Source organism: Macaca mulatta, chromosome X (genome assembly GCF_049350105.2).
Source record: "Macaca mulatta isolate MMU2019108-1 chromosome X, T2T-MMU8v2.0, whole genome shotgun sequence".
NCBI lineage: Eukaryota > Metazoa > Chordata > Mammalia > Primates > Cercopithecidae > Macaca > Macaca mulatta.
Genome location: NC_133426.1, coordinates 54226929 through 54249433, shown reverse-complemented (window position 1 = coordinate 54249433; position 22505 = coordinate 54226929). Strand labels below are relative to the sequence as shown.

The window sequence follows — 22505 nt, the reverse complement described above, 5'->3', positions numbered from 1 at the left end:
GGCCCTGGGAGATCAAGGCTGCAGTGAGCTGTCATTGCACCACTTTATTCCAGCCTGGGTGACAGAGCAAGACCCTAGCTCAAACAAATAAAAATTCAGGGAGTACATGTGCAGGTTCCTTACCTGGGTATATTTAGTGATGCTGAGATTTGGGATATGATTGATCCTGTCACCCAGGTACTGAGCATAGCATCCCATAGTTAGTTTTTCAACCCTTGCCCCCTCCCTCCCCCCTCTAGTAGTCCCCAGTGTCTATTGTTGCCATCTTTATGTCCATGAATATCCATCATTTAGCTCCCATTTATAACTGGGAACGTGTGGTATTTGTTTTTCTGTTCCTGTATTAATTAGCTTAGGACAATGTCCTTCAGTTGCATTCATATTGCTGCAAAGGATATGATTTCATTCTTTTTTATGGCTGTGTAGTATTCCATGGTGTATATGTACCGCATTTTTTAATCCAGTCCACTGTTGATGGGCACACAGGTTGATTCCATGTCTTTGCTATTGTGAATAAAAGCACACATTCTATTAATGTCAGAGTGATGACATCATATGTCATGTAACCTCTGAAAAACTCCATATACTTGTGAAAGAATGAGAGTGAAAATTCAAGACAAACAATGTCATGAAAAGAGTTTTGAATTCACAGTCTGAAAAAGTCTTGTAGATCCCCAAGGATTCCCAGATCATACTTGGAGAACTACTGGTTTAAATCAATTAGGACTTAGTCCTGAATCCCACAGGGGAAGGGTGGGCACTGGAACCAAAGCAGGATGCTGACAGCTTAGAAGAAGGGAGTAACTTACAAGGCCTGCTACAGTGGGGTCAGAAAGAATTCTACAAAGGCAACCACGGTACAGTTAGGAAGAGGGAGAAGTGAATCTGGGCAAACAACAATCAACAAGCAATGTTATCAAATCCCTTTCGCCTGGATAGGCCTACCCACACTCTACTGATTCAGTGTCTCTCCTTTTCAAGGCTGGGCACAGCTGGGAGCAGAGGCTCATGCCTGTAATCCCAGCACTTTGAGAAGCCAAAGTAGAAGACTGACTTGAGTCTAGGCGTTCCAGACCACCCTGTGCAACATAGCGAGACACCATCTCCACCAAAAATAAAAAATAATTTGAAAAATCAAGGCTGGCCACACTTGTTTGTGGAACTATCCTTCCTTCAGATGTGTTTATAGTTCTGATGAATCTGTGCAGGCATTTGCCCCCCTCACATTACATATTGATTTCATTAGACCAGTGTTTCCTAACTAGCAGCCAGCGAAGAACCACCTTAGAATGTTTTCCAAGACCAAGTGCCACCTTGGCTATTATTTACTTAATCTTCATCTTTAAATCAACTTTATTCATTTCAAAAAGAACATTTTATTCACCACCTACCCCGCTGATTGAAAGCCTCTTTAAGCTTCTCCAAGGAGTTGCAGGAAAAATGATCCACCAGACTATTGACTCTTCATTAGAATCACATTTGTGTGTGGGTTAAATTGGCTTTAAAAGCTTTTCTGTTTTCATTGTCTTATCAGATGCTGTGGTCCACAGCAAACCAAGTGTTTAAAAGATGCGGTTTCTTAGAACAGTTTTCATTCCTAGAAAGTCAAACCAAGCTCTTAGACCATCATTAGTTGCATCTGGGGCAGGACAAAAGAGGAAGTTTTAAATTCCTTTGTTTCACTTTTCCCCTCCAAAATGAATGGCCAAAAAGAAAGCTGCAAGTGTAACGCCCCTTTTTCCTGCTACCCCTCCCTCTCGGTCCCTCCAGAGGGTCGGCCTTTTTCCGGCCCCAGTGGTGGGAGGCCCCAGCATCTCAGAACAGCTGCGGGACTTCCAGACTCTGAGAGGTTGCTCATCCTTAAACGTGGGGTCGGGGAGGAAAGGTACAGTGGGAATGAGGAGGACACGGAACCATAGGGCACTGGAGGCAGGGCAGGGGGGGCAAGGGGACAAGAGAGGAGAGGAGCAGGCAGAATCAAAAACCAACCCATCAAAGGGAGGGAGAAGAGAGACAGCAAAGCAGTAATCTGCATCACACAGAGAGAGAAAGGGGACAGCACAGAGGGAGGCGAGGAAGGAGGAAAGGTTAGAGAAAAACAAAGGGAAGGAGAGACAGAAGAAAAAAGAAGAAAAGAAAGGGGAAAGAAAAGTAGATGGAACAGTCTCCTCTAACCCTGCTGGGGAAGGATCACAGTGGTTTGAGTACCACCCAAATGAACTTTCTTAGGACAACATCTTTTCTGTTCTGTCCACATCCTTGCAATGCACCTAGCTGTTGCCTCCTCCTATAAATCCGGGGGGCTCGGCCGGGCGCGGTGGCTCACGACTGTAATCCCAGCACTTTGGGAGGCTGAGGCGGTTGGATCACCTGAGGTCAGGAGTTCGAGACCAGCCTGGCCAATATGGCGAAACCCCCTCTCTACTAAAAATACAAAAATCAGCCGGGTGTGGTGGCACACACCTGTAGTCTCAACTACTTGGGAGGCTGAGACAGGAGAATCGCTTCAACCCGGGAGGTGGAGGTTGCAGTGAGCTGAGATCAGGCCATTGCACTCCAGAGCCTGGGTGACAGAGCGAGACTCTGTCTCAAAAAAAAAAAAAAAAAATTCTGGGGGGCTCTGGGGGAGCCATGCAGGTTTTGAGCAAGAGAAGAACGTATTTAAAGCTTCAGGAGGCCGGGCGTGGTGGCTCACACTTGTAATCCCAGCACTTTGAGAGTCCGAGGTGGGCGGATCACTAGGTCAGGAGATTGAGACCATCCTGGTTAACACGGTGAAACCCTGTCTCTACTAAAAACACAAAAATTAGCCGGGCATGGTGGCGGGCACCTGTAGTCCCAGCTACTGGGTAGGCTGGAGGCGGGAGAATGGCGTGAACCCGGGAGGCCGAGCTTGCAGTGAGCGGAGTCGCGCCACTGCACTCCAGCCTGGGCGACAGAGCAAAACTCCGTCTCAAAAAAAAAAAAAAAAAAAAACACAGAAATTAGCTGGACATGGTGGTGGTACATGCCTGTAGTCCCAGCTACTCAGGAGGCTGAGGCAGGAGAATCGCTTGAACCGGGAGGCGGAGGTTGCAGTGAGCCGAGATTGCGCCACTGCACTCCAGCCTGGGCAACAAAGCGAGACTCAGTCTCAAACACACACACACACAAAACACCAAAAAAAAATTTTTTTTTCAGGAAATTTAAGGTTCAGGAAGACTAGGTCAGGCAACAAGGAGACCAAAGGCAGAGCAACAAGCTGGGAGCTCTTCTAGAAGTCCTGGCAAAAAGGATGAGAACTGGACTAAGGGGACAGTTAGGAGAGAAAGGCACTGCAACATCACCATACCCGCAATTATATGGCCAGCTTTCCAACAGTTTCCCTCACATCCACGGTTTCATTCCATTTGATCCAAAAACCTTTTATCTGCAGGGAATATTACTCATATGGTACAAATGAAGAAACTATGTCTCAGAAAGGAAACAATTTGTCTAAGATTCCTCAGTGAGTCCACGGAGGAACTTGGGCTAGGGCTGAAGAATTCTGTGTGTCCACTAACTGCCAAGCCCAATCTAGCTGCTTGGAACATATATTCGATCATTACGACAAATTAATATCCTCATATTGCACAATTTACACAGAAGCACAACTGCTCCCAGACTCCCTTGAGAGCTCAGCCTATTGGCTGCCAACCTTCCTGGGAGCCAAAGCTTCCTGGGGGCTATAGCATCTTTCCAGGAGAAGAGAAACCCTCTCCACAATTCCCAGAGTAGCCACCCCAACTTCTCCCTTGGGTGAATTGCTTAGGGCCAGAATGAGTCTGAGCCCACATGTTTGGTGGACGTTACAGCTGTTCTCAGAGAAGCAATAACACTCCATTTTCCCAGGGCTAGGACTGAGCCCCAGGGCTAAGTATATTCTCAGCATTTCCCTTGTGCATTTGCCTCCCTCCACCCCGCTACCACCCTGATCCAAGCCATCATCTCTCGTCTGCATTGCCACAACAGCCTTCTACCAGTCTCTGTGATCAAGGCTGTAGATAGTTCTGTGGTTTGTGCATATCTGGTTAAGGGCCCCAGTAGGGGCTGAAATCCAGTCTGCACTCTGGTGCCAAGCCATGAACCTCGGTGTGGGGCTACATCTGCAGGAGGAAGAGGTATCTTTCTCTTTAGACAAGGGCCCTTCTTTTTTTTTTTTTTTTTTTTTTTTTTTTTTTTTTTTTTTTGAGACAGAATCTTGCTCTGTCACCAGGCTGGAGTGCAGTGGCGCGATCTCGGCTCACCACAACCTCTGACTCCCTGGTTCAAGCGATTCTCCTGCCTCAGCCTCCCAAGTAGCTGGGATTATAGGTGCATGCCACCAGGCCCAGCTAATTTTTTTTTTTTTTTTTTTTTTGTATTTTTAGTAGAGACGGGGTTTCACCATGTTGGTCAGGCTGGTCTTGAACTCCTGGCCTCGTGATCCGCCCACCTTGGCATCCCAAAGTGCTGGGATTACAGGTGTGAGCCACTGTCCCTGGCAACAAGGGCCCTTCTTTCCAAGCCAGGTACCATGGGGCTATGTCCACCCAGAGGAAGCACCTTTTCAAAGTCACACAATGATAGACAAACAGCACTTAAAGCAACCCTGCTCCCGCTTCCACCTTTGCCCCCTATAGTTTAGTAGGCAACCAAAGGTGTCCTGTGTAAAGCAAAGTCGATCAAATCCCTCCCCTGTTAAAAATCCTCCTATGGCTCCCACCTCACTCAGAGTCAAAATCAAAGTCCTGGCCAGACTCAGTGGTTCATGCCTGTCATCCCAACACTTTGGGAGGTGGAGGCAAGCAGATCACCTGAAGTCAGGAGTTTGAAACCCGCCTGGCCAACATGGCGAAACCCTGTCTCTATTAAAAATACAAAAAAAAAAAAAAATTAGCAAGGCGTGGTGGTGGGCGCCTGTAATCCCAGCTACTCGGGAGGCTGAGGCAAGAGAATTGCTTGAACCTGGGAGGCAGAGGTTGCAGTGAGCTGAGATTGCACCACTGCACTCCAGCCTGGATGACAGAGTGAGACTCCATTTCAAAAGAAAAGAAAAGAAATGAAAGTCCTTATAGTAGTCTGTAAGATCACACATGATCTGGCCTCCCAATAACTCTCTGAACTTTTCTTTTTTCTTTAATGTGTTCCCATCGTTAAGCAATCTCTCCAATACGACTTCCTATCCCAGTCACACCGGTCTTGTTTCTGTTTCTTAAACATATTAAACTCATCCCATCTAGGGTTTTTATACTTGCTTTTCCTTTTGCCTGGAATTATTTTCCTCCAGATATCCACAGCACTGATGCCTTATGCTTCAGGTCTCAGCTCAAATGTCATCTCTTTAAATAGGCCTTCCCCAACTTCTTTATTTAATGCTGTGTTCCCCACTCCACCCACAATGTACCACTCTATTACTTTGTCATGTTTTATTTTCTTCATATAACTTATTACTCTCTGAGTGTGTTTATTTATTATCTGTCTTGCCCAGTGAAATGTAAGCTCATGAGAGCCAAGAATATGTCTGTCTTGTAGAGTATTGTGTCACAGTATCTAGAACAGTGCCTGACCCAAAGCAGGTACTGAAGAAGTTTTTGTTGAATGAATGAATCTATGACTTTTCTCTGATAACCAGAAGTGCAACCTCAGCTAGGGGGTCCCCTACAATAAACTCACACACACTGGGGAATAAAGCTGATACTTAGGGAACAGACTTAGGATATCCTAGGTTCTATGAGTCCCACAATAGAGCCCAGAGCACAAGTTCTTTTGATTCTTTATCTGTAGGAATGGGAAGGAAAAAGTGTTTGTGATACCATTGAAATTGCAGGGAACAGTCTTACTTCCAAAATTTCTTCCATCATTGCATCAAAGTCCTAAGAGTGAGCCAAATTTGGGTCAAGTGCCCATACCATGTCTATACCAGGGATCAGGTAAATAAAAGATCTGGCCCCTTCAGCTTTTGTAATGGGAGCCAGCAGCGGGAAGCAGGTGTTAGGAATTCCCCTCTTGCCAAGACTACACACAGTGGAAAGTATGAAATTGGATAGCCCCAAAAAGAACAACTGTCATGTTTTTAGGCGATGAACTGGGAGCCTCAGTCTGAAGCAACGACTTGACAATTTCCATGAGGAAGTAGAAGGGGGATGCTTAAAGGTATTGGCTGGTATGGCCATCTCTGCAGGAAATGCAAAGCCAAAGCCACATTGAGTGTTAAAGCTGGTCAAGTAATATTTACTTTTATTTATTTTTTTACTTAAATACCTAATACAATGTAAGGTTAAGTAATGTTTATGTCCTTTGTGGGAAGCAGGAAGGCTATAGAGTTCATCTGCTACCAAGTTGAAGATGAATCTCTTCTGGGGGGATTTTTCTTTAAAGCTCTTTCATTTAAAAAATCATTTAGGCCAGTCGCAGTGGCTCATGCCTGTAATCCTAGCACTTTGGGAGGCCAAGGCGGGCGAATCATGGGGTCAGGAGTTCGAGACCATCCTGGCTAACACGGTGAAACTCCGTCTCTACTCGGGAGGCTGAGGCAGGAGAATCGCTTGAACCCGGGAAGCAGAGGTTACAGTGAGTCAAGATTGTGCCACTACACTCCAGCCTGGGCGACAGAGTGAGACTCCATCTCAAAAAAAAAAAAAACCTTTAGATTTGTTTAAAATCCTGGCTGGGCACGGTGGCTCACATCTGTAATCCCGGCACTTTGGGAGGCCGAGGCAGGCGGATCACGAAATCAGGAGGTCGAGACCATCCTGGCTAACACGGTGAAACCCCGTCTCTACTAAAAACACAAAAATTAGCCGGGTGTGGTGGCAGGCGCCTGTGGTCCCAACTACTCAGGAGTCTGAGGCAGGAGAATGGCATCAACCTGGGAGGTGGAGCTTGCAGTGAACCGAGATCTCACCACTGCACTCCAGCCTGGGCAATAGAGCAAGACTCTGTCTCAAAAAAAAAAATTAAAAAATAATTGTTTAGAATCCTGAATCTCTTTGGGCAGAGCACTTAAAAAACAATAAAAATGAAAGATTTTTTTTTTTTCTTTTTTGAGATAGGGGCTGGCTCTGTCACTCAGTCTGGAGTGCAGTGGTGCAATCTTGGCTCACTGCCACCTCTGCCTCCCAGGTTCAAGCCATCCCCCCACCTCAGCCTCCCACATAACTGAGGGACCACAGCCTCATGCCACCACACCCAGCTAATTTTTGAATTTTTTGTAGAGATGGGGTTTTTTCCCTGTTGCCAAGGCTGGTCTTAAACTCCTGAGCTCAAGCAATCTGCCTGCCTTGGCCTTCCAAGTGCTGGGATTACAGGCATGAACCACCAAGCCCGGCCAGAAAATGTTTTTAAAATGAAAAGAAAGAAAAAAAAGAAATTTTTAAAAAATCCTGAATCTCAGGGACCCAGAATTAAATTGTTTCACTCAATCATTGTGGCAGACAGACCCTAAGGATGACCTCCAAAGATTCCCACCTCCTGACGTCTGTGCTTTTGTATCACTTCTTTTTGAATATAGGCAGACTTGCTTCTCACCAATAGAACATGGAAACGCTGATGGGTTGTCACTGCTTTCATTAGGTAACATAATATGGCAAAGGTGATGGGATGTCACTTAAAACATAACATTATATTATATATGACTCCACCTTAGAAGACTGGGATTAGAGACCTCTTCCTTGAGCCAGCACCTGTACTGCAGCCTCATGAGACTCTAGAGAATCCAGCTAAGTTGTGCCCAGAACCTTGACCCACAGAAACAGACAATAAATGTGTGTTGTCTTAAGCCACAAACTTCATGGTAGTTTGTTACACAGCAGTAGAAAACTAATACAATTAGGCCGGGTACGGTGGCTCATGCCTATAATCCCAGCATTTTGGGAGGCCGAGGTGGGCAGATCACTTGAGGTCAAGAGTTCGAGACCAGCCTGGCCAACATGGCAAAACCCCATCTCTACTAAAAATACTAAAATTATCCGGGCATGGTGGTGCACACCTGTAATCCCAGATACTTGGGAGGCTGAGGCAGGAGAATCACTTGACCCCAGGAGGCAGAGGTTGCAGTGAGCTGAGCTCGCAACACTGCACTGCACTCCAGCCTGGGCGACAGAGTGAGCCTCCATCTAAAAAAAAAAAGGAAGAAAGAAAGCTAAAACAATCATACTCCTTAGCTAGTGGTCTCATCATCAACCTAGACATGGTACCACAAGGGAATAATAATAGCACCTTCCTTATAAGGCTATTATAGCGATACCATTAGTTTAATCTTGCAAATGACTTAGAACAGTCTGTGGTACATACATCAGTGTTTTTAAGCTGTTTTCCGCAAGACCCTTTTATTTACTTCTGTCTCTTTTTTTCCATTTTTTGTGATAAAATACACATAACACAAAATTTACCATTTCAAAGTATTCAGGTCAGTGATGTTATGTACAACCGTTATCATGTTCATCACCTCAAACAGAAACCTCATGCCCATTAAGCAATCACTCCCCATTCCCTCCTCCCCTCAGCTGCTAAAACCAGAAATATGCTTTCTGTCTCTATGAGTTTGCCTATTCTGGATATTTCATATAAATGGAATCATATAATACGTGGCCTTTCATGGCTGGTTTCTTTCATGTCACACGTTTTCAAGGTTCATCCATGTTGTAGCATGTGTCAGTGCTTCATTCCCTTTTATGGCTGAATTATATTCTATTGTATGGACATACATTTTGTTTATCCATTCATCCGTTCATAGACATTTGAGATGTTTCTACCTTTTGGCTTTTGTGAATAGTGCTGCTGTGAATATTCATGCACAACACTTACTTTCAATTATTTTGGGTACGTACCTAGGAGTGGAATTGCTGGGACATATGATAATTCTTTTTAACCTGTTGAGGAACCCAAACTGTTTTCCACAGTGGCTGCGCCATTTTACATTCCCACCAGCAACGTACAAGTGTTCCAGTTTCTCCACATCATCACCAAAAATTGTTGCTTTCTGTTTTGTTTGTTTGTTTGTTTGTTTTTATGGTCATCCTAGTAGGTAGGAAGTAATATTTCATTGTGGTTCTGATTTACATTTCCCTATGACTGATGATGTTGAGCATTTTTTCATGTGCTCATTGGCCATTTATATATCTTATTTGGAGAACTGTCTATTCGAACCTGTTGCCCATTTTTAGGTGGATGATGATGATGATGATTATTATTATTATTATTTGAGACAGGGTCTTGCTCTGTTGCCCAGACTGGAGTGCAGTGGTGTAATCATAGCTGACTGCAGCCTCAACCTCCTGGACTCAAGTGATCTTCCCACCTCAGCCTCCTGAGTAGTTGGGATCACAGGTGCATGCCACCACACCCAGCTTTAAAAAAAAATGTAGATATGAGGTCTCATTATGTTGCCTGGGCTGGTCTTGAACTCCTGGGCTCAAGCAATTCTCCTGCCTCAGCCTCCCAAAATGCTGGGATTACAGGCAGGAACTACCGTGCCGGCCCGTTTTTAGTTGGATTGTTTATCTTTCTGCTGTTGAGCTGTAGGAGTTTGTTATATATTCTGGATGCTAGTCCCTTATCAGATATGTGATTTAAAAGTATTTTCTCCCACTCTGTGGGTTGTCTTTTTACTTCCTTTTTTACTGTAATAGAGATAGGGTCTCACTCTGTCACTGAGGCTGGAATGCAGTGGTGCAATCACAGCTCACTGCAGCCTTGAGCTCCTGGGCTCAAACATCCTGCCTCAGCCTCCCAAGTAGATGGGACTACAGGCATTTCTAGGCTCAAGTGATCCTTCCACTTTGGCCTCCCAAAGTGCTGGGATTATGGGTGTCAGCCATGGTGCATGACTTCCACCTCTCCTTGATTATAGCATTTGCCTCTCTCCAGTTTCCTCTTCCAGTCCACCTGATACAATGGCCACTGCCAGCTGTGTCCTGGTAAATGTTTAATAAACTCTCTAGAAAAAAAGAAACCCTGATTTGTAGCATTTGCTGATTTCCATGGTGTAAATATTCCCATTATGACCAATTTCAAGCCACTAACATGATGTCAGTTAGCTTGCAAAATTCCTGACATTCTAACAAATGTCTTTCTTGGGAGTCGGTAGAAGCCAGCTCCAAAAAATCACTGACACAGTTGAATTATTGTAGCATGCAAATTTACCAGGTCACTCCACTGATTAAAACCTTTCCATTTTCGGCCGGGCGCGGTGGCTCAAGCCTGTAATCCCAGCACTTTGGGAGGCCGAGACGGGCGGATCACGAGGTCAGCAGATCGAGACCATCCTGGCTAACACGGTGAAACCCCGTCTCTACTAAAAAATACAAAAAACTAGCCGGGCGAGGTGGCGGGCGCCTGTACTCCCAGCTACTCGGGAGGCTGAGGCAGGAGAATGGCGTGAACCCGGGAGGCGGAGCTTGCAGTGAGCTGAGATCCGGCCACTGCACTCCAGCCTGGGCGACAGAGCGAGACTCCATCTCAAAAAAAAAAAAAAAAAAAAAAACCTTTCCATTTTCATCTGTGGAATGAAACTGGAAAAAAAAAATGCAAAACCTTTCAATGACTCTACCTCTCCCACAGGATAAATACCCAAGTTGTTCAGCCCGGCATTCACATTTCTTTGGGATTTACCCACTATGGATTTCACCATCCTCATCTCATAAACCACCCAAACTACCACCCTGATGCCCCACCACTTTTGAATGGCTCAACATTCTGGGTTTTTGTTTTGTTTTGTTTTGTTTGAGACTGAGTCTCTCTCTGTCGCCCAGGCTGGAGTGTAGTGGTGCAATCTCTGCTCACTGCAACCTCCGCCTCCTGGGTTCAAGCGATTCTCTTGCCTCAGCCTCCCAAGTAGCTGGGACTACAGGTGTGCGCCACCATGCCCGGCTAATTTTTGTATTTTTAGGAGAGGCAGGGTTTTGCTATGTTGGCCAGGCTGGTCTCGAACTCCTGACCTCGTGATCTGCCCGCCTCAGCCTCCCAAAATGCTGGGATTACAGGTGTGAGCCACTGTGCCCAGCCAGCTCAACATTCTTATATTCACTAGGTTGTTTTTGTTTTTCTTTCACACCTTTGTATCTTTTCTCTTGCTTCTTTCTGTACCTGGTGAACACCTATTTATTTTTCCAGACTCATCTGATGCCCTCAGGTAGAACTAGACATTTCCATGTTGAAATCCATTGAGGCCTCTATCATAGCACCTGTAACTTCTTGCACCATCTGTTCCTTTATATTTCTTTCTCTGAGACCAGCCTGTGAAGCTACTTGAGAATGGACAGTCTCATTCATCTCCCTAACACCTCAGACCACAGCCTGGTCTATAGGTACCATTTAATAAGTAGTTATCAGAGGAATGTAGATCTGGACTAAGACTTGAGGAGGAGTTAAGAGTTGGCTAAACAGACAAGAGGGAATTGCAGGTGAGAGAACAATGTGTGCAAATATACAAAGGTATAAGCACACACTCCAGCTCCTTGGAAGGCAAGGAGTGTGTATGCCCTTGAGGAGTTTTTATTTTTATTTTTTTAATTTTTAATTTTTTTGAGGCAGAGTCTTGCTCTGTTGCCCAGTCTGGAGTGCAGTCGCATGATAGCTCACTGCAACCTCCGCCTCCCAGGTTCAAGGGATCCTCCTGCCTCAGCCCCACTAGTAGCTGGGATTACAGGCACGCGTCACCATGCCTGGCTAGTTTTTGTATTTTTAGTAGAGACGGGGTTTCACCATGTTGGCCAAGCTGGTCTCGAACTCCTAACCTCAGGTGATCCACCTGCCTCGGCCTCCCAAAGTGTTGGGATTACAGGCATGAGCCACTGTGCCTGGCCTTGAAGAGTTTTTAAAATCTTACTTTGAATAAGTAGATGAAAAAGTGAATTGTGAGTCTATCACACTGTGGACTTCAATGGTTAATAGTAACAAGTACTGCGATACTTTTCCTCCCAACCCCCTGTCTGATCTGCCAAGGGTACAGGAAGAGTGCTGTTTCATTTCTTTCTTTCTTTCTTTTTTGGAGACAGAGTCTCACTCTGTCACCCAGGCTGGAGTGCAGTGGTGCCATCTTGTCTCACTGCAACCTCCGCCTCCCAGGTTCAGGTGATTCTCCTGCCTCAGCCTCCTGAGTAGCTGGGACTACAGGTGCCTGCCACCACGCCCAGCTAATGTTTTGTATTTTAGTAGAGATGGGGTTTCACCATATTAGCCAAGATGGTCTCAATCTTCTGACCTTGTGATCCACCCGCCTGGCCTCCCAAAGTGCTGGGATTACAGGCGTGAGCCACCACACCTGGCTGTATTTTTTTTTTTTTTTTTTTTTTGATACAGGGTCTCACTCTGTCGCCAGGCTGGAGTGCAGTGGCAAGATCATGGCTCACTGTAGCCTCGACCTCCCAGCCTCAAGCAATCCTCCCACCTCAGCCTCCTAAGTAGCTGGGACTACAGTCACATGCCACCACGCCTGGCTAATTTTACTGTTTGTAAAGACAGTGTCGCCATATTGCCCAGCTGGTCTCGAACTCCTGGGCTTAAGCAATCCTCTCATCTCGGCCTCCCGAAGTGCAGGGATTACAGGCATCAGCCACCTTGCCAGGCTCTTGCTGTTCTCTTGATTTGGGAAAGTACAAATGTTCCTTCTCCTCTTGCTTTTCTTAGTAGTGATTCCCAAGATTTCTTAGTGTAGATGGTGAGAAGCGGACAGACTTAGGATATATTTTGGAGATGAGGGTAAGAGGCTTTAATAACAGACTTGAGTCCAAAGGACAGAGAAGTATTAAGGATGACTCTTAGGGTTTTAGTTCAAACAACTGAAAGGATGGAGTTGCCATTAACCTGGTTGGGTAAGACTGAAGGAGGAATAGGTTTGTGGTAGTAGGAAGATCAGGACTCTATTTTAGACATGCTAAATTAGGGAAGCCTATGAGACATCCAAGTGGAAAGTTCCAGCAGGCAGTTGAACATACAAGTGTGAGGTGGTTCACACCCATAATCCCAGCACTTCGGGAGGCCAAGGCAGGCGGATCACCTGAGGTCAGGACTTTGAGACCAGCCTGGTCAACATGGTGAAATCCCATCTCTACTAAAAGTACAAAAATTAGTCAGGCGTGGTAGTGGGCACCTGTAATCCCAGCTACTCAGGAAAATTGCTTGAACCCGGGAGGCGGAGGTCGCGGTGAGCCGAGATCGTGCCATTGCACTCCAGCCTGGGCAACAAGTGCTAGACTCTGTCTCAAAAAATTAGAAAATAAAATAAAATTTAAAAAAATAAAATAAAATAACATAAAAATAACAAAAATAAAATAAAATAACAAATAAAAAAGCCAAAACCCTGTCCCTACTAAAAGTTTTTAAAAATTAGCCACACAAGAATCGCTTGAACCTGGGAAACAGAGATTGCAGTGAGCCGAGAGAGAGATATATATGTGTGTGTGTGTGTGTATATATATGTGTATGTGTGTGTGTGTGTATATGTATGTATGTGTGTGTATAAATGTATGTATGTGTGTGTGTATATGTATGTGTGTGTATATATATGTATGTATATATACATACATATATATACACACACATACATACACACAGACACACGTGTGGCATTCAGTCAAAGCTAGGAGTGCCTATTTGGGAGTAATCAGTATATAGATGGTAGTTAAAGTCCTAGGATTGCAGGAGATTACCTGGAAAATTTTATGTTTAAGGACTGAGCCCTAAACACTCCAAAGTTCAGAGGCTGATTAAAGGAACCAGAATCAGCATAAGACGGTGTAAAGGAACAGCCAGTTGAGATAAGACAAACACCATGAGGCCAGGCTCAGTGGCTCATACCTGTAATCCCAGCACTTTGGGAGGCTGAGGCAGGATCCGATTGCTTGAGCCTAGGAGTTGGAGACCAGCCTGAGCAGCATGGCAAAACCCCATCTCTACAACAAATACAAAAAATTAGCCGGTATAGTGGTATGCACGCCTGTAGTCCCAGCTACTCGGGAGGCTGTGGTGGGAGAATTGCTTGAACTCAGGAGGTGGAGGTTGCAGTGAGCCGAGATCACACCACTAAACTCCAGCCTGGGCAACAGAGCAAGACCCTGTCTCAAAAAAAAAAAGACAAACCCCATGAGCTTTCAGTGTCATGTAGACTAAGAGAAGAAAGTATTCTAAGACTGAAATAATCAACTCTGCTGAATGTTTGTAAATTGTTGAGTAAAATGAGGATAAAGAAGCAGTGAATGTAGCTGGCAACCTAGAGATCACTGGTGAATTTGCCAAGAAAAATTGCAGTGAAGGGATGGGGGCCAACATCTACTTAGCATGAGCTGAGGAAAAAAAGGAATGTGACATCAATCCTACAACCCCACCTGGAACTACGGTATGTTAGTGTATATTAGCCAAGATCTTTGTTTCTTCTTGGGTGGCAGTGTAGAATATCATACAGATTGAGAGTACAGACTTTATTTTATTTATTTTATTTTATTTTTTAAGTCAGGGTCTTGTTCCGTGCAGGGGTGTGATCCTAGCTCACTGCAGCCTCAACCTCCCAGGCTCAAGTGATCCTCCCACCTCAGCCTCCCGAGTAGCTTCGACTACAGACACACGCCACCGCATCTGGCTAATTTTTGTAGAGATGGGGTCTGGCTATGTTCGCCAGGCTGGTCTCAAACTCCTGGGCTCAAACATCCCATCTTGGCCTCCCAAAGTGCTGGGATTAAGGGTGTGAGCCACCACACCTGGCAAGAGAGCACAGACTTCAGAGTCAGACTGTCTGGTTCTAGTTCTGACTTAGTACTTGTAAGTATGTACTTAGTAGTATGATCTTGGGAAAATAACTTCCCCTCTCTGTGCACCAGTTTCTTAATTTATAAAGTCAACATAGGTTATTGTGAGATATACATAAATTAGTCTGTATGACATACTTAGAACAGTGCCTGGCTCTTTTTTTTTTTTTTTTTTTTTTTTTGAGTCAGAGTCTTGCTCTTTCACCCAGGCTGAAGTGCAGTGGTGCGATCTCAGCTCACTGCAACCTCTGCCTCCCAGGTTGAAGTGATTCTCCTGCCTCAGCCTCCTGAGTAGCTGGGACTTCAGGCACGCACCACCATGCTCAGCTAATTTTTGTATTTTTTAGTAGAGACAGGGTTTCACCATATAGGCCAGGTTGGTCTTGAACTCCTGACCTCGTGATCCGCCCACCTCAGCCTCCCAAAGTGCTGGGATTGCAGGCATGAGCCACTTCTCCCGGCCCAGTGCCTGGCTCTTAATATGTGCTTTTTAAAAAGGTAAATCTGATTAGAATTTTATTTTTACCTTTCAGATAGGTCTCTGGATTGAGGTCCTGGAGGCAGGCTTCTAGTCCTACTTCTACCACAGACGCCCTGAATGATCATGGGTAATTTACTTAACAAAAAAGCAGGCCGGGCACAGTGGCTCATGCCTATAATCCCAGCACTTTGGGAAGTCAAGGCAGGAGGATCACTTGAGCTCAGGAATTCAAGACCAGCCTGGGCAACATAGTGAAAACTCATCTTTACTAAAAATCAAGATAAAATACATAAAAATAAATAAACATTATAAAGAGGGTGAGTGGAAGATTTTAGAGATGACGGATAGGTTTATGGCATAGATTGCAGTAGTGGCTTCACAGGTGTATACTTACCTCCAAATTCATCAAATTGTATACATTAAATATGCATAGCTTTTTGTGCGTCAATTACACTTCAATAAAGTAGTTAAAAAATAAAATGATTTTTTAAAAAAGTCAAAAACGAAAGATTTTTAGAAATCTAAGAACATAGACTAAATTTCAAGCTATCTAAATGGCAACTTACAGTAAATTCAGATTCTTTATATTTGACCTACATCTGTCTAAAACTATTCTTATAACCCTTTCTATGATGTTTTGTCCTCCCTCCCCACCATTTAGTCCTTCAGTATTAAAAATACTACGTAAACATTTATTATGGAACCAGATATCTAGGTAATTCAATCATTCTCCTGTTTTCATTTATCTTTCTTTCTTTTTTTCTTTTTTTTTTTTTTTTGAGACGAAGTCTTTCTCTTTTGCCCAGGCTGGAGTGCAGTGGCACGATCTCGGCTCACTGCAACCTCCACCTCCCAGGTTCAAGCAATCCTCCTGCCTCAGCCCCGCTAGTAGCTGGGATTATAGGCATGCACCACCATGCCTGGGTAATTTTTGTATTTTTAGTAGAGATAAAATTCCTCACCTGAGGTAAGGAATTCAAGACCAGCCTGGCCAACATGGTGAAACCCCATCTCTACTAAAAATACAAAAATTAGCTTGTAATCCCAGCACTTTGGGAGGCCGAGAAGGGTGGATCACTTGAGGTCAGGAGTTTGAGACTAGCCTGGCCAACACGGCGAAACCCTGTCTCCACTAAAAATACAAAAATTAGCCAGGTTTGGTGGTGGGCGCCTGTAATCCCAGCTACTTGGGAGGCTGAGGCATGAGAATCGCTTGAACCCGAGAGGTGGAGGTTGTAGTGAACCAGGATCATGCCACTGCACTCCAGCCTGGATGACGGAGCGAGACTCTATCTTGGAAAAAAAAAAAAGAGAGAAATCAGATTTCATCCTTACACTAACTATATCATGTCGTTCAAAAATCCAACTCCATGCTTCTTAATCACTTAAAAATAAAGGCAAAACTTTGAAAAAGAAACAAAAAATAGCAGCCCCTGATATTCAGAAACTGGCTTAACACTCAGAGGTAGGCTATGTTATTCTCCTATTTAGACATAAACAATCTCACAGAATATCAACCTCAAACAAGTTTATTCTGAGACCATGAAAAAAATGAGACAAATCAAGGTCACTTCATAATTTTGTCTAAGCACTGTGCCACCCACAGTGAGTGGAGATCGCACCACTGCACTCCAACCTGGGCGACAGAGTGAGACCTCATCTCAAAAAAAAAAAAAAAAGACAGATGCAAGTTAATAGTAATTTTCTAGTTTTTAAATGGGCGCAGTGGCTCACGCCTGTAATCCCAGCACTTTGGGAGGCAGAGGCGGGCGGATCACGTCTCTACTAAAAATACAAAAATACAAAAAAAAAAAAAAAAAAAAATTAGCCGGGCGTGGTGGCGGGCACCTGTAGTCCCAGCTACTCAGGAGGCTGAGGCAGTAGGATGGCGTGAATCCAGGAGGCGGAGCTTGCAATGAGCCGAGATGGGGCCACAGCACTCCAGTCTGGGCGACAGAGCGAGACTCCGTCTCAAAAAAAAAAAAAAAAAATGGGTGTTTATTATTAAGCTTTATAATTTAAATAACGAATTACAAATATTCTTTCATATACGTCAAATATTATTTTATTTTAAACATTTTAAAAAGTAGGCCAGGTTGGTCGGGTATGGTGGCTCACGCCTGTAATCCCAGCACTTTGGGAGGCCGAGGCGGGCGGATCACGAGGTCAGGAAATCCAGACGATCTGGCTAACGTGGTGAAACCCTGTCTCTACTAAAAATACAAAAAAATTAGCCGGGCGTGGTGGCAGGTGCTTGTAGTCCCAGCTACTCGGGAGGCTGAGGCAGGAGAATGGAGTGAACCCGGGAGGCGGAGCTTGCAGTGAGCCGAGATCAGGCCACTGCACTCCAGCCTGGGAGATAGAATGAGGCTCCATCTCAAAAAAAAAGCAGGCCAGGCATGGTGGCTCACACCTGTAATTCCAGCACTTCCAGACACCTAGGTGGGAGAAGGATTGCTTGAGTTTGGGAGTTCAAGACCAGTCTGGGCAACATAGTGAGACCCCATCTCAAAAAAATAAATTAAAAAATAAAGAAAAAATTGTTTTAGGCCAGGCGAGGTGGCTCATGCCTGTAATCCTAGCACTTCGGGAGGCCAAGGCAGGTGGATCACCTGAGGTCAGGAGTTCAAGACCAGCCTGTCCAACATTGTGAAACCCCATCTCTACTAAAATACAGAAATTAGCCGGGCATGATGTTGGGCGCCTGTAATCCCAGCTACTCGGGAGGCTGAGACGGGAGAATCACTTGAGCCGGGGAGACGGCGGTTGCAGTGAGCCAAGATCGTACCACTGCACTCCAGCCTGGGCAGCTAAGCGACACTCCGTCTCAAAAAAAAAAAAGTTTTTAATTAGCTGGCCTTGGTGGTACACACTTCTAGTTCCAGCTACTCAGGAGGCTGAGGTGGGACTGCTGAGGTGTTCTGAGGTTCATTTGAACCTGGAAGGTCGAGGCTGCAGTAAGCTGTGTTCATGCTACTGCACTCCAGCCTGGGCAAGAGAGTGAGACCCGGTCTCAAATAAAAAAAAAAAAAAAAAAAAAAATTACGAGTATTTTAAACTTCATATTATAAAAATTAAGAGCATTTTTTAGATCTAATGAAAGCAACAAAGTTCATTTAGTTTTAATGGAAAGGAAAAATACAGAAGGAAGAAAAGTTTGGTGAGCTCCTAAGAGGATCAAGAAAAGGAATACAATTCAAGGGGGAAAAAAAACCCTTCCATTTTAAACCATGTTATTATTTTAATCCTAGATCATTCAGGAAGCTATGCTGGCTGAAACTGGAATTTATTAAGAAGATTACACTTTCACCTGCAGTTCACATCAAGTCATTTCCATCCGTGTTCCATGATTACATCTTTAAATAGGTTTTAATGATCCCCTTTCTCAATTCAATCTCAAAAGCCAGAAACTGCCACATAAAGAAGTAGATACAGGCTGGTCACGGTGGCTCACACCTGTAATCTCAGCACTTTGGGAGGCCGAGGCTGGCGGATCACCTGAGGTCAGGAGTTCGAGACCAGCCTGCCCAACATAGTGAAACCCTGTCTCTACTAAAAATACAAAAATTAGCTGGGCATGGTGGCAGGCGCCTGTAATTTCAGCTACTAAGGAGGCTGAGGCAGGAGAATCGCTTGAACCTAGGAGGTGGAGGTTGCAGTAAGCTGAGATCGCACCATTGTACTCTAGCCTAGGTGACAGAGTGAGACTCCATCTCAAAAAAAAAAAAAAAAAGAAGAAGAAGAAGAAGAAGTTTACACAGCTACTTCTGCTGGGGCAGGAGCCTGGAATCAATCTTCGTTAAATTCTTGGGGCTTCCCTAAATGGTTCTGGGGTCTTATGTAATGCCAAACCTTGGAAAGGTGTTGAGGAGGATCGTTTATCCTCACAGGTTATCACTGAGGTACATTGTTCACTGGCATTTTTAGATTGGTAGGCTCTCTGTGGCTTCTGCGCCATGCTTGGGACACAGAAATTTCTTACAATACATGTCAACACGGGCCTTGCATTCCTAGTCCCCACATTCATTAAGCAGCTATTCCTCTGTGAGCCCTTACTAAGAATCTGTGAGAAGTCAGGTCCAGTTCCCCAGCTGACATTTCTCCCCTTCACCCAGCAACCCAAGGGACATCTCTTTATAATCTGATGAGAGCCCCATTCTCCTTCCAACCCAATTCTCCTTAAAGTGCTTGGGCTTTTAGAAAAGAGATTGGGCTGGGCACGGTGGCTCATGCCTGTAATCCCAGCACTTTGGAAGGCCGAGGCGGGAGGTTCACCTGAGGTCAGGAGTTTGAGACCAGCCTGGGCAACAGGGTGAAACTCTGTCTCTACTAAAAACACAAAAATTAGCTACGCCTGGTGGTGTGTGCCTATAATCCCAACTACCCAGGAGGCTGACGCAGGAGAGAATTGCTGGAACCCGGGAGGCAGAGGCTGTGGTGAGCCGAGATTGCGCCACTGTACTCCAGCCTGGGAGACAGAGCAAGACCCTGTCTCAAAAAAAAAAAAAAGAAAAAAAAGAAAAGAAAAGAAAAAGAAAGCTCAGGCCGGGCACAGTGGCTCACACCTGTAATCCCAGCACTTTGGGAGGCCGAGGTGGGTGGATCACTTGAGGTCAGGAGTTCAAGACTAGCCTGGCCAACATGGCGAAACCCTGTCTCTAATAAAAATACAAAAATTAGCCAGGCACGGTGGTAGGTGCCTGTAATCCCAGTTACTTGGGAGGCTGAGGCAGGAGAATCACTTGAGCCTAGGAGGCGGAGGTTGCAGTGAGCCGAGACCATGCCATTGCACTCCAGCCTCCCAGAGCGAGACTCTGTGTCATTAAAAAAGAAAAGAAAAGAAAAGAAAGCTCAAATATCCTGCAAGCTAATCTGCTTTCAGCTGGGTCACATACTTCCTAGAAGGTAATAAAACACAGAGCCTGCTATTTGCTAGAAAGGGAGAAAGAAAGGGTAAAATACAGGGAGGAGAAAAGCCTAATATTTAAAAATATTATCTGCAAATTGGCAAAGATTTTTTAAACAGGACAAAAAAAGTGCTAACCATTGAAGGAACAAATGATAAATTGGACTTGATTGAAATGAATAACTGCTCTTCCTCCTGCTTTGGCCATGTAAAACATATCTCCTTCCTTGGCCGGGTGCAGTGGCTCACGCCTGTAATCCCAGCACTTTGGGAGGCCGAGGCGGGCGGATCATGAGGTCAGGAGATCAAGACCATCCTGGCTAACACGATGAAACCCGGTCTCTACTAAAAATACAAAAATTAGCTGGGCGTGGTGGCGGGCGCCTGTAGTCCCAGCTACTCAGGAGGCTGAAGCAGGAGAATGGTGTGAACCCGGGAGGCGGAGGTTGCAGTGAGCCGAGATCTCACCACTGCACTCTAGCCTGGGCGACAGAGCGAGACTCCGTCTCAAAAAAAAAAGAAAACACACACACACACACTACCTCCTTCCTCTTCACCTTCCACCATGATCGTAAGTTTCCTGAGGCCTCCCCAGTTGTGCTTCCTGTACAGTGTACAGAACTGTGAGCCAATTAAACCTTCTTTCTTCATAAATTAAAAGAAAGAACTGCTATTTAACAAAATACACTATTTAACAAAAGAGAGTGAAAAGGCCAGACAGAGAGGGAGATGTTTCAAATACATATATCCAAGGAAGGATCTGTATCCAGAATACAAAAATGAAAGTGAAGATAATCCAATCAAAACGACTTCAAACCAATGCTTCATATTTCTACACTTGATCTTAGCCAAAAGGCTGAGAAGCAAACTATTTCAACACACAACAACATGGAAGACTTACAAATACAACGTTGAGTTAAAGAAGCCAAACAGGCCAGGCGCAGTGGCTCATGCCTGCAATCCCAGCACTTTGGGAGGCCGAGGCGGGCAAATCACCTGAGGTCGGGAGTTCAAGACCAGCCTGACCAACATGGAGAAACCCCATCTCTACTAAAAATATAAAATTAGCTGTGCGTGGTGGCGCATGCCTGTAATCCCGGCTACAAGAGAGGCTGAGGCAGGAGAATCGCTTGAACCCGGGAGGCAGAGGTTGTGGTGAGCCAAGATCATGCCATTGCACTCCAGCCTGGGCAACAAGAGCAAAATTCTGTCTCAAAAAAAAGCCAGACATAAGAGTACATACTGTACATACTGTATGATTCCGTTCATATAAAATTCTAAAAGAGGGAAAATTAAGCTTTGGTCAGGATAGTGGTTACTTTTGAGATGAGCAGTGACTGGGAGGACACATGATGAGAAGGGCTTCTGGGGGATTGGTCACTACTCATCCATGTTGTTAACTGGAATTCTGAGCACATATGTAGGTTTTTTTCGTTTTTTTGTTTGTTTGTTTGTTTGTTTTTTGAGACAGAGTCTTGCTCTGTCGCCCAGGCTGGAGTGCCGTGGCATGATCTCGGCTCACTGCAACCACTGCATCCTGGGTTCAAGTGATTCTCCTGCCTCAGCCTCCTGAGTAGCTAGGATTACAGGCGTGCACCACCATACCTGGCTGATTTTTGTATCTTTAGTAGAGACGGGGTTTCACCACATTGATCCGGCTGTTACCGAGCTCCTGACCTCGTGATCCACGTGCCTCGGCCTCCCAAAATGCTGGGATTACAGGCATGAGCCACTGCGCCGGGCCACATATGTAGGTTTTTATGAAATGTGGCGGCCTGCCACTCACTGGGAAACTTGCTCCATCCCTACATCAGCTGGAAGTGAGAGACAGCAATTGGTTTCAGTCTCCTTACCAAACTTCGCTTGATTCCCAATCCCACCCTCCTCCAAGCAAATTGCAAATAAATTTTTTCTTTTCTTTCTTTTCTCATTCTCCAGATTCTCAATTCACACCTCCAACTAAACAGGAAATGCTGACTTCATTGCTTTTAAAAAATCAAATATGCTTTTTATAGAAAAGTCAATCAACAAAGAACAAACAAAGCAACAAGAACCCCAAAATCCCACATCCAGGAGTAACCAGAGTTAACAATTGGTGAAGTTTATTTTTGTTTTTTTTGAGATGGAGTCTCACTCTGTCACCCAGGCTGGAGTGCAGTGGTGCAATCTCAGGTCACTGCAACCTCTGCCTCCTAGGTTAAAGCGATTGTCCTACCTCGGCCTCCCAAGTAGCTGGGACTACAGGCGTGTGCCATCAAGCCTGGCTACTTTTTTTGTATTTTTAGTAGAGACGGGGTTTCACCATGTTGGCCAGGTTGGTTTCAAACTCCTGACCTCAGGTGATCTGCCCTCCTTGGCCTCCCATTTTGGGATTACA

At 45.0% G+C, this 22505-nt stretch overlaps 1 pseudogene; it reads right to left on the bottom strand.

Moving 5' to 3' along the window:
- Positions 1–20852: 20852 nt before the first annotated feature.
- Positions 20853–20996, bottom strand: LOC114675284 (U2 spliceosomal RNA; annotated as a pseudogene).
- Positions 20997–22505: the final 1509 nt, after the last annotated feature.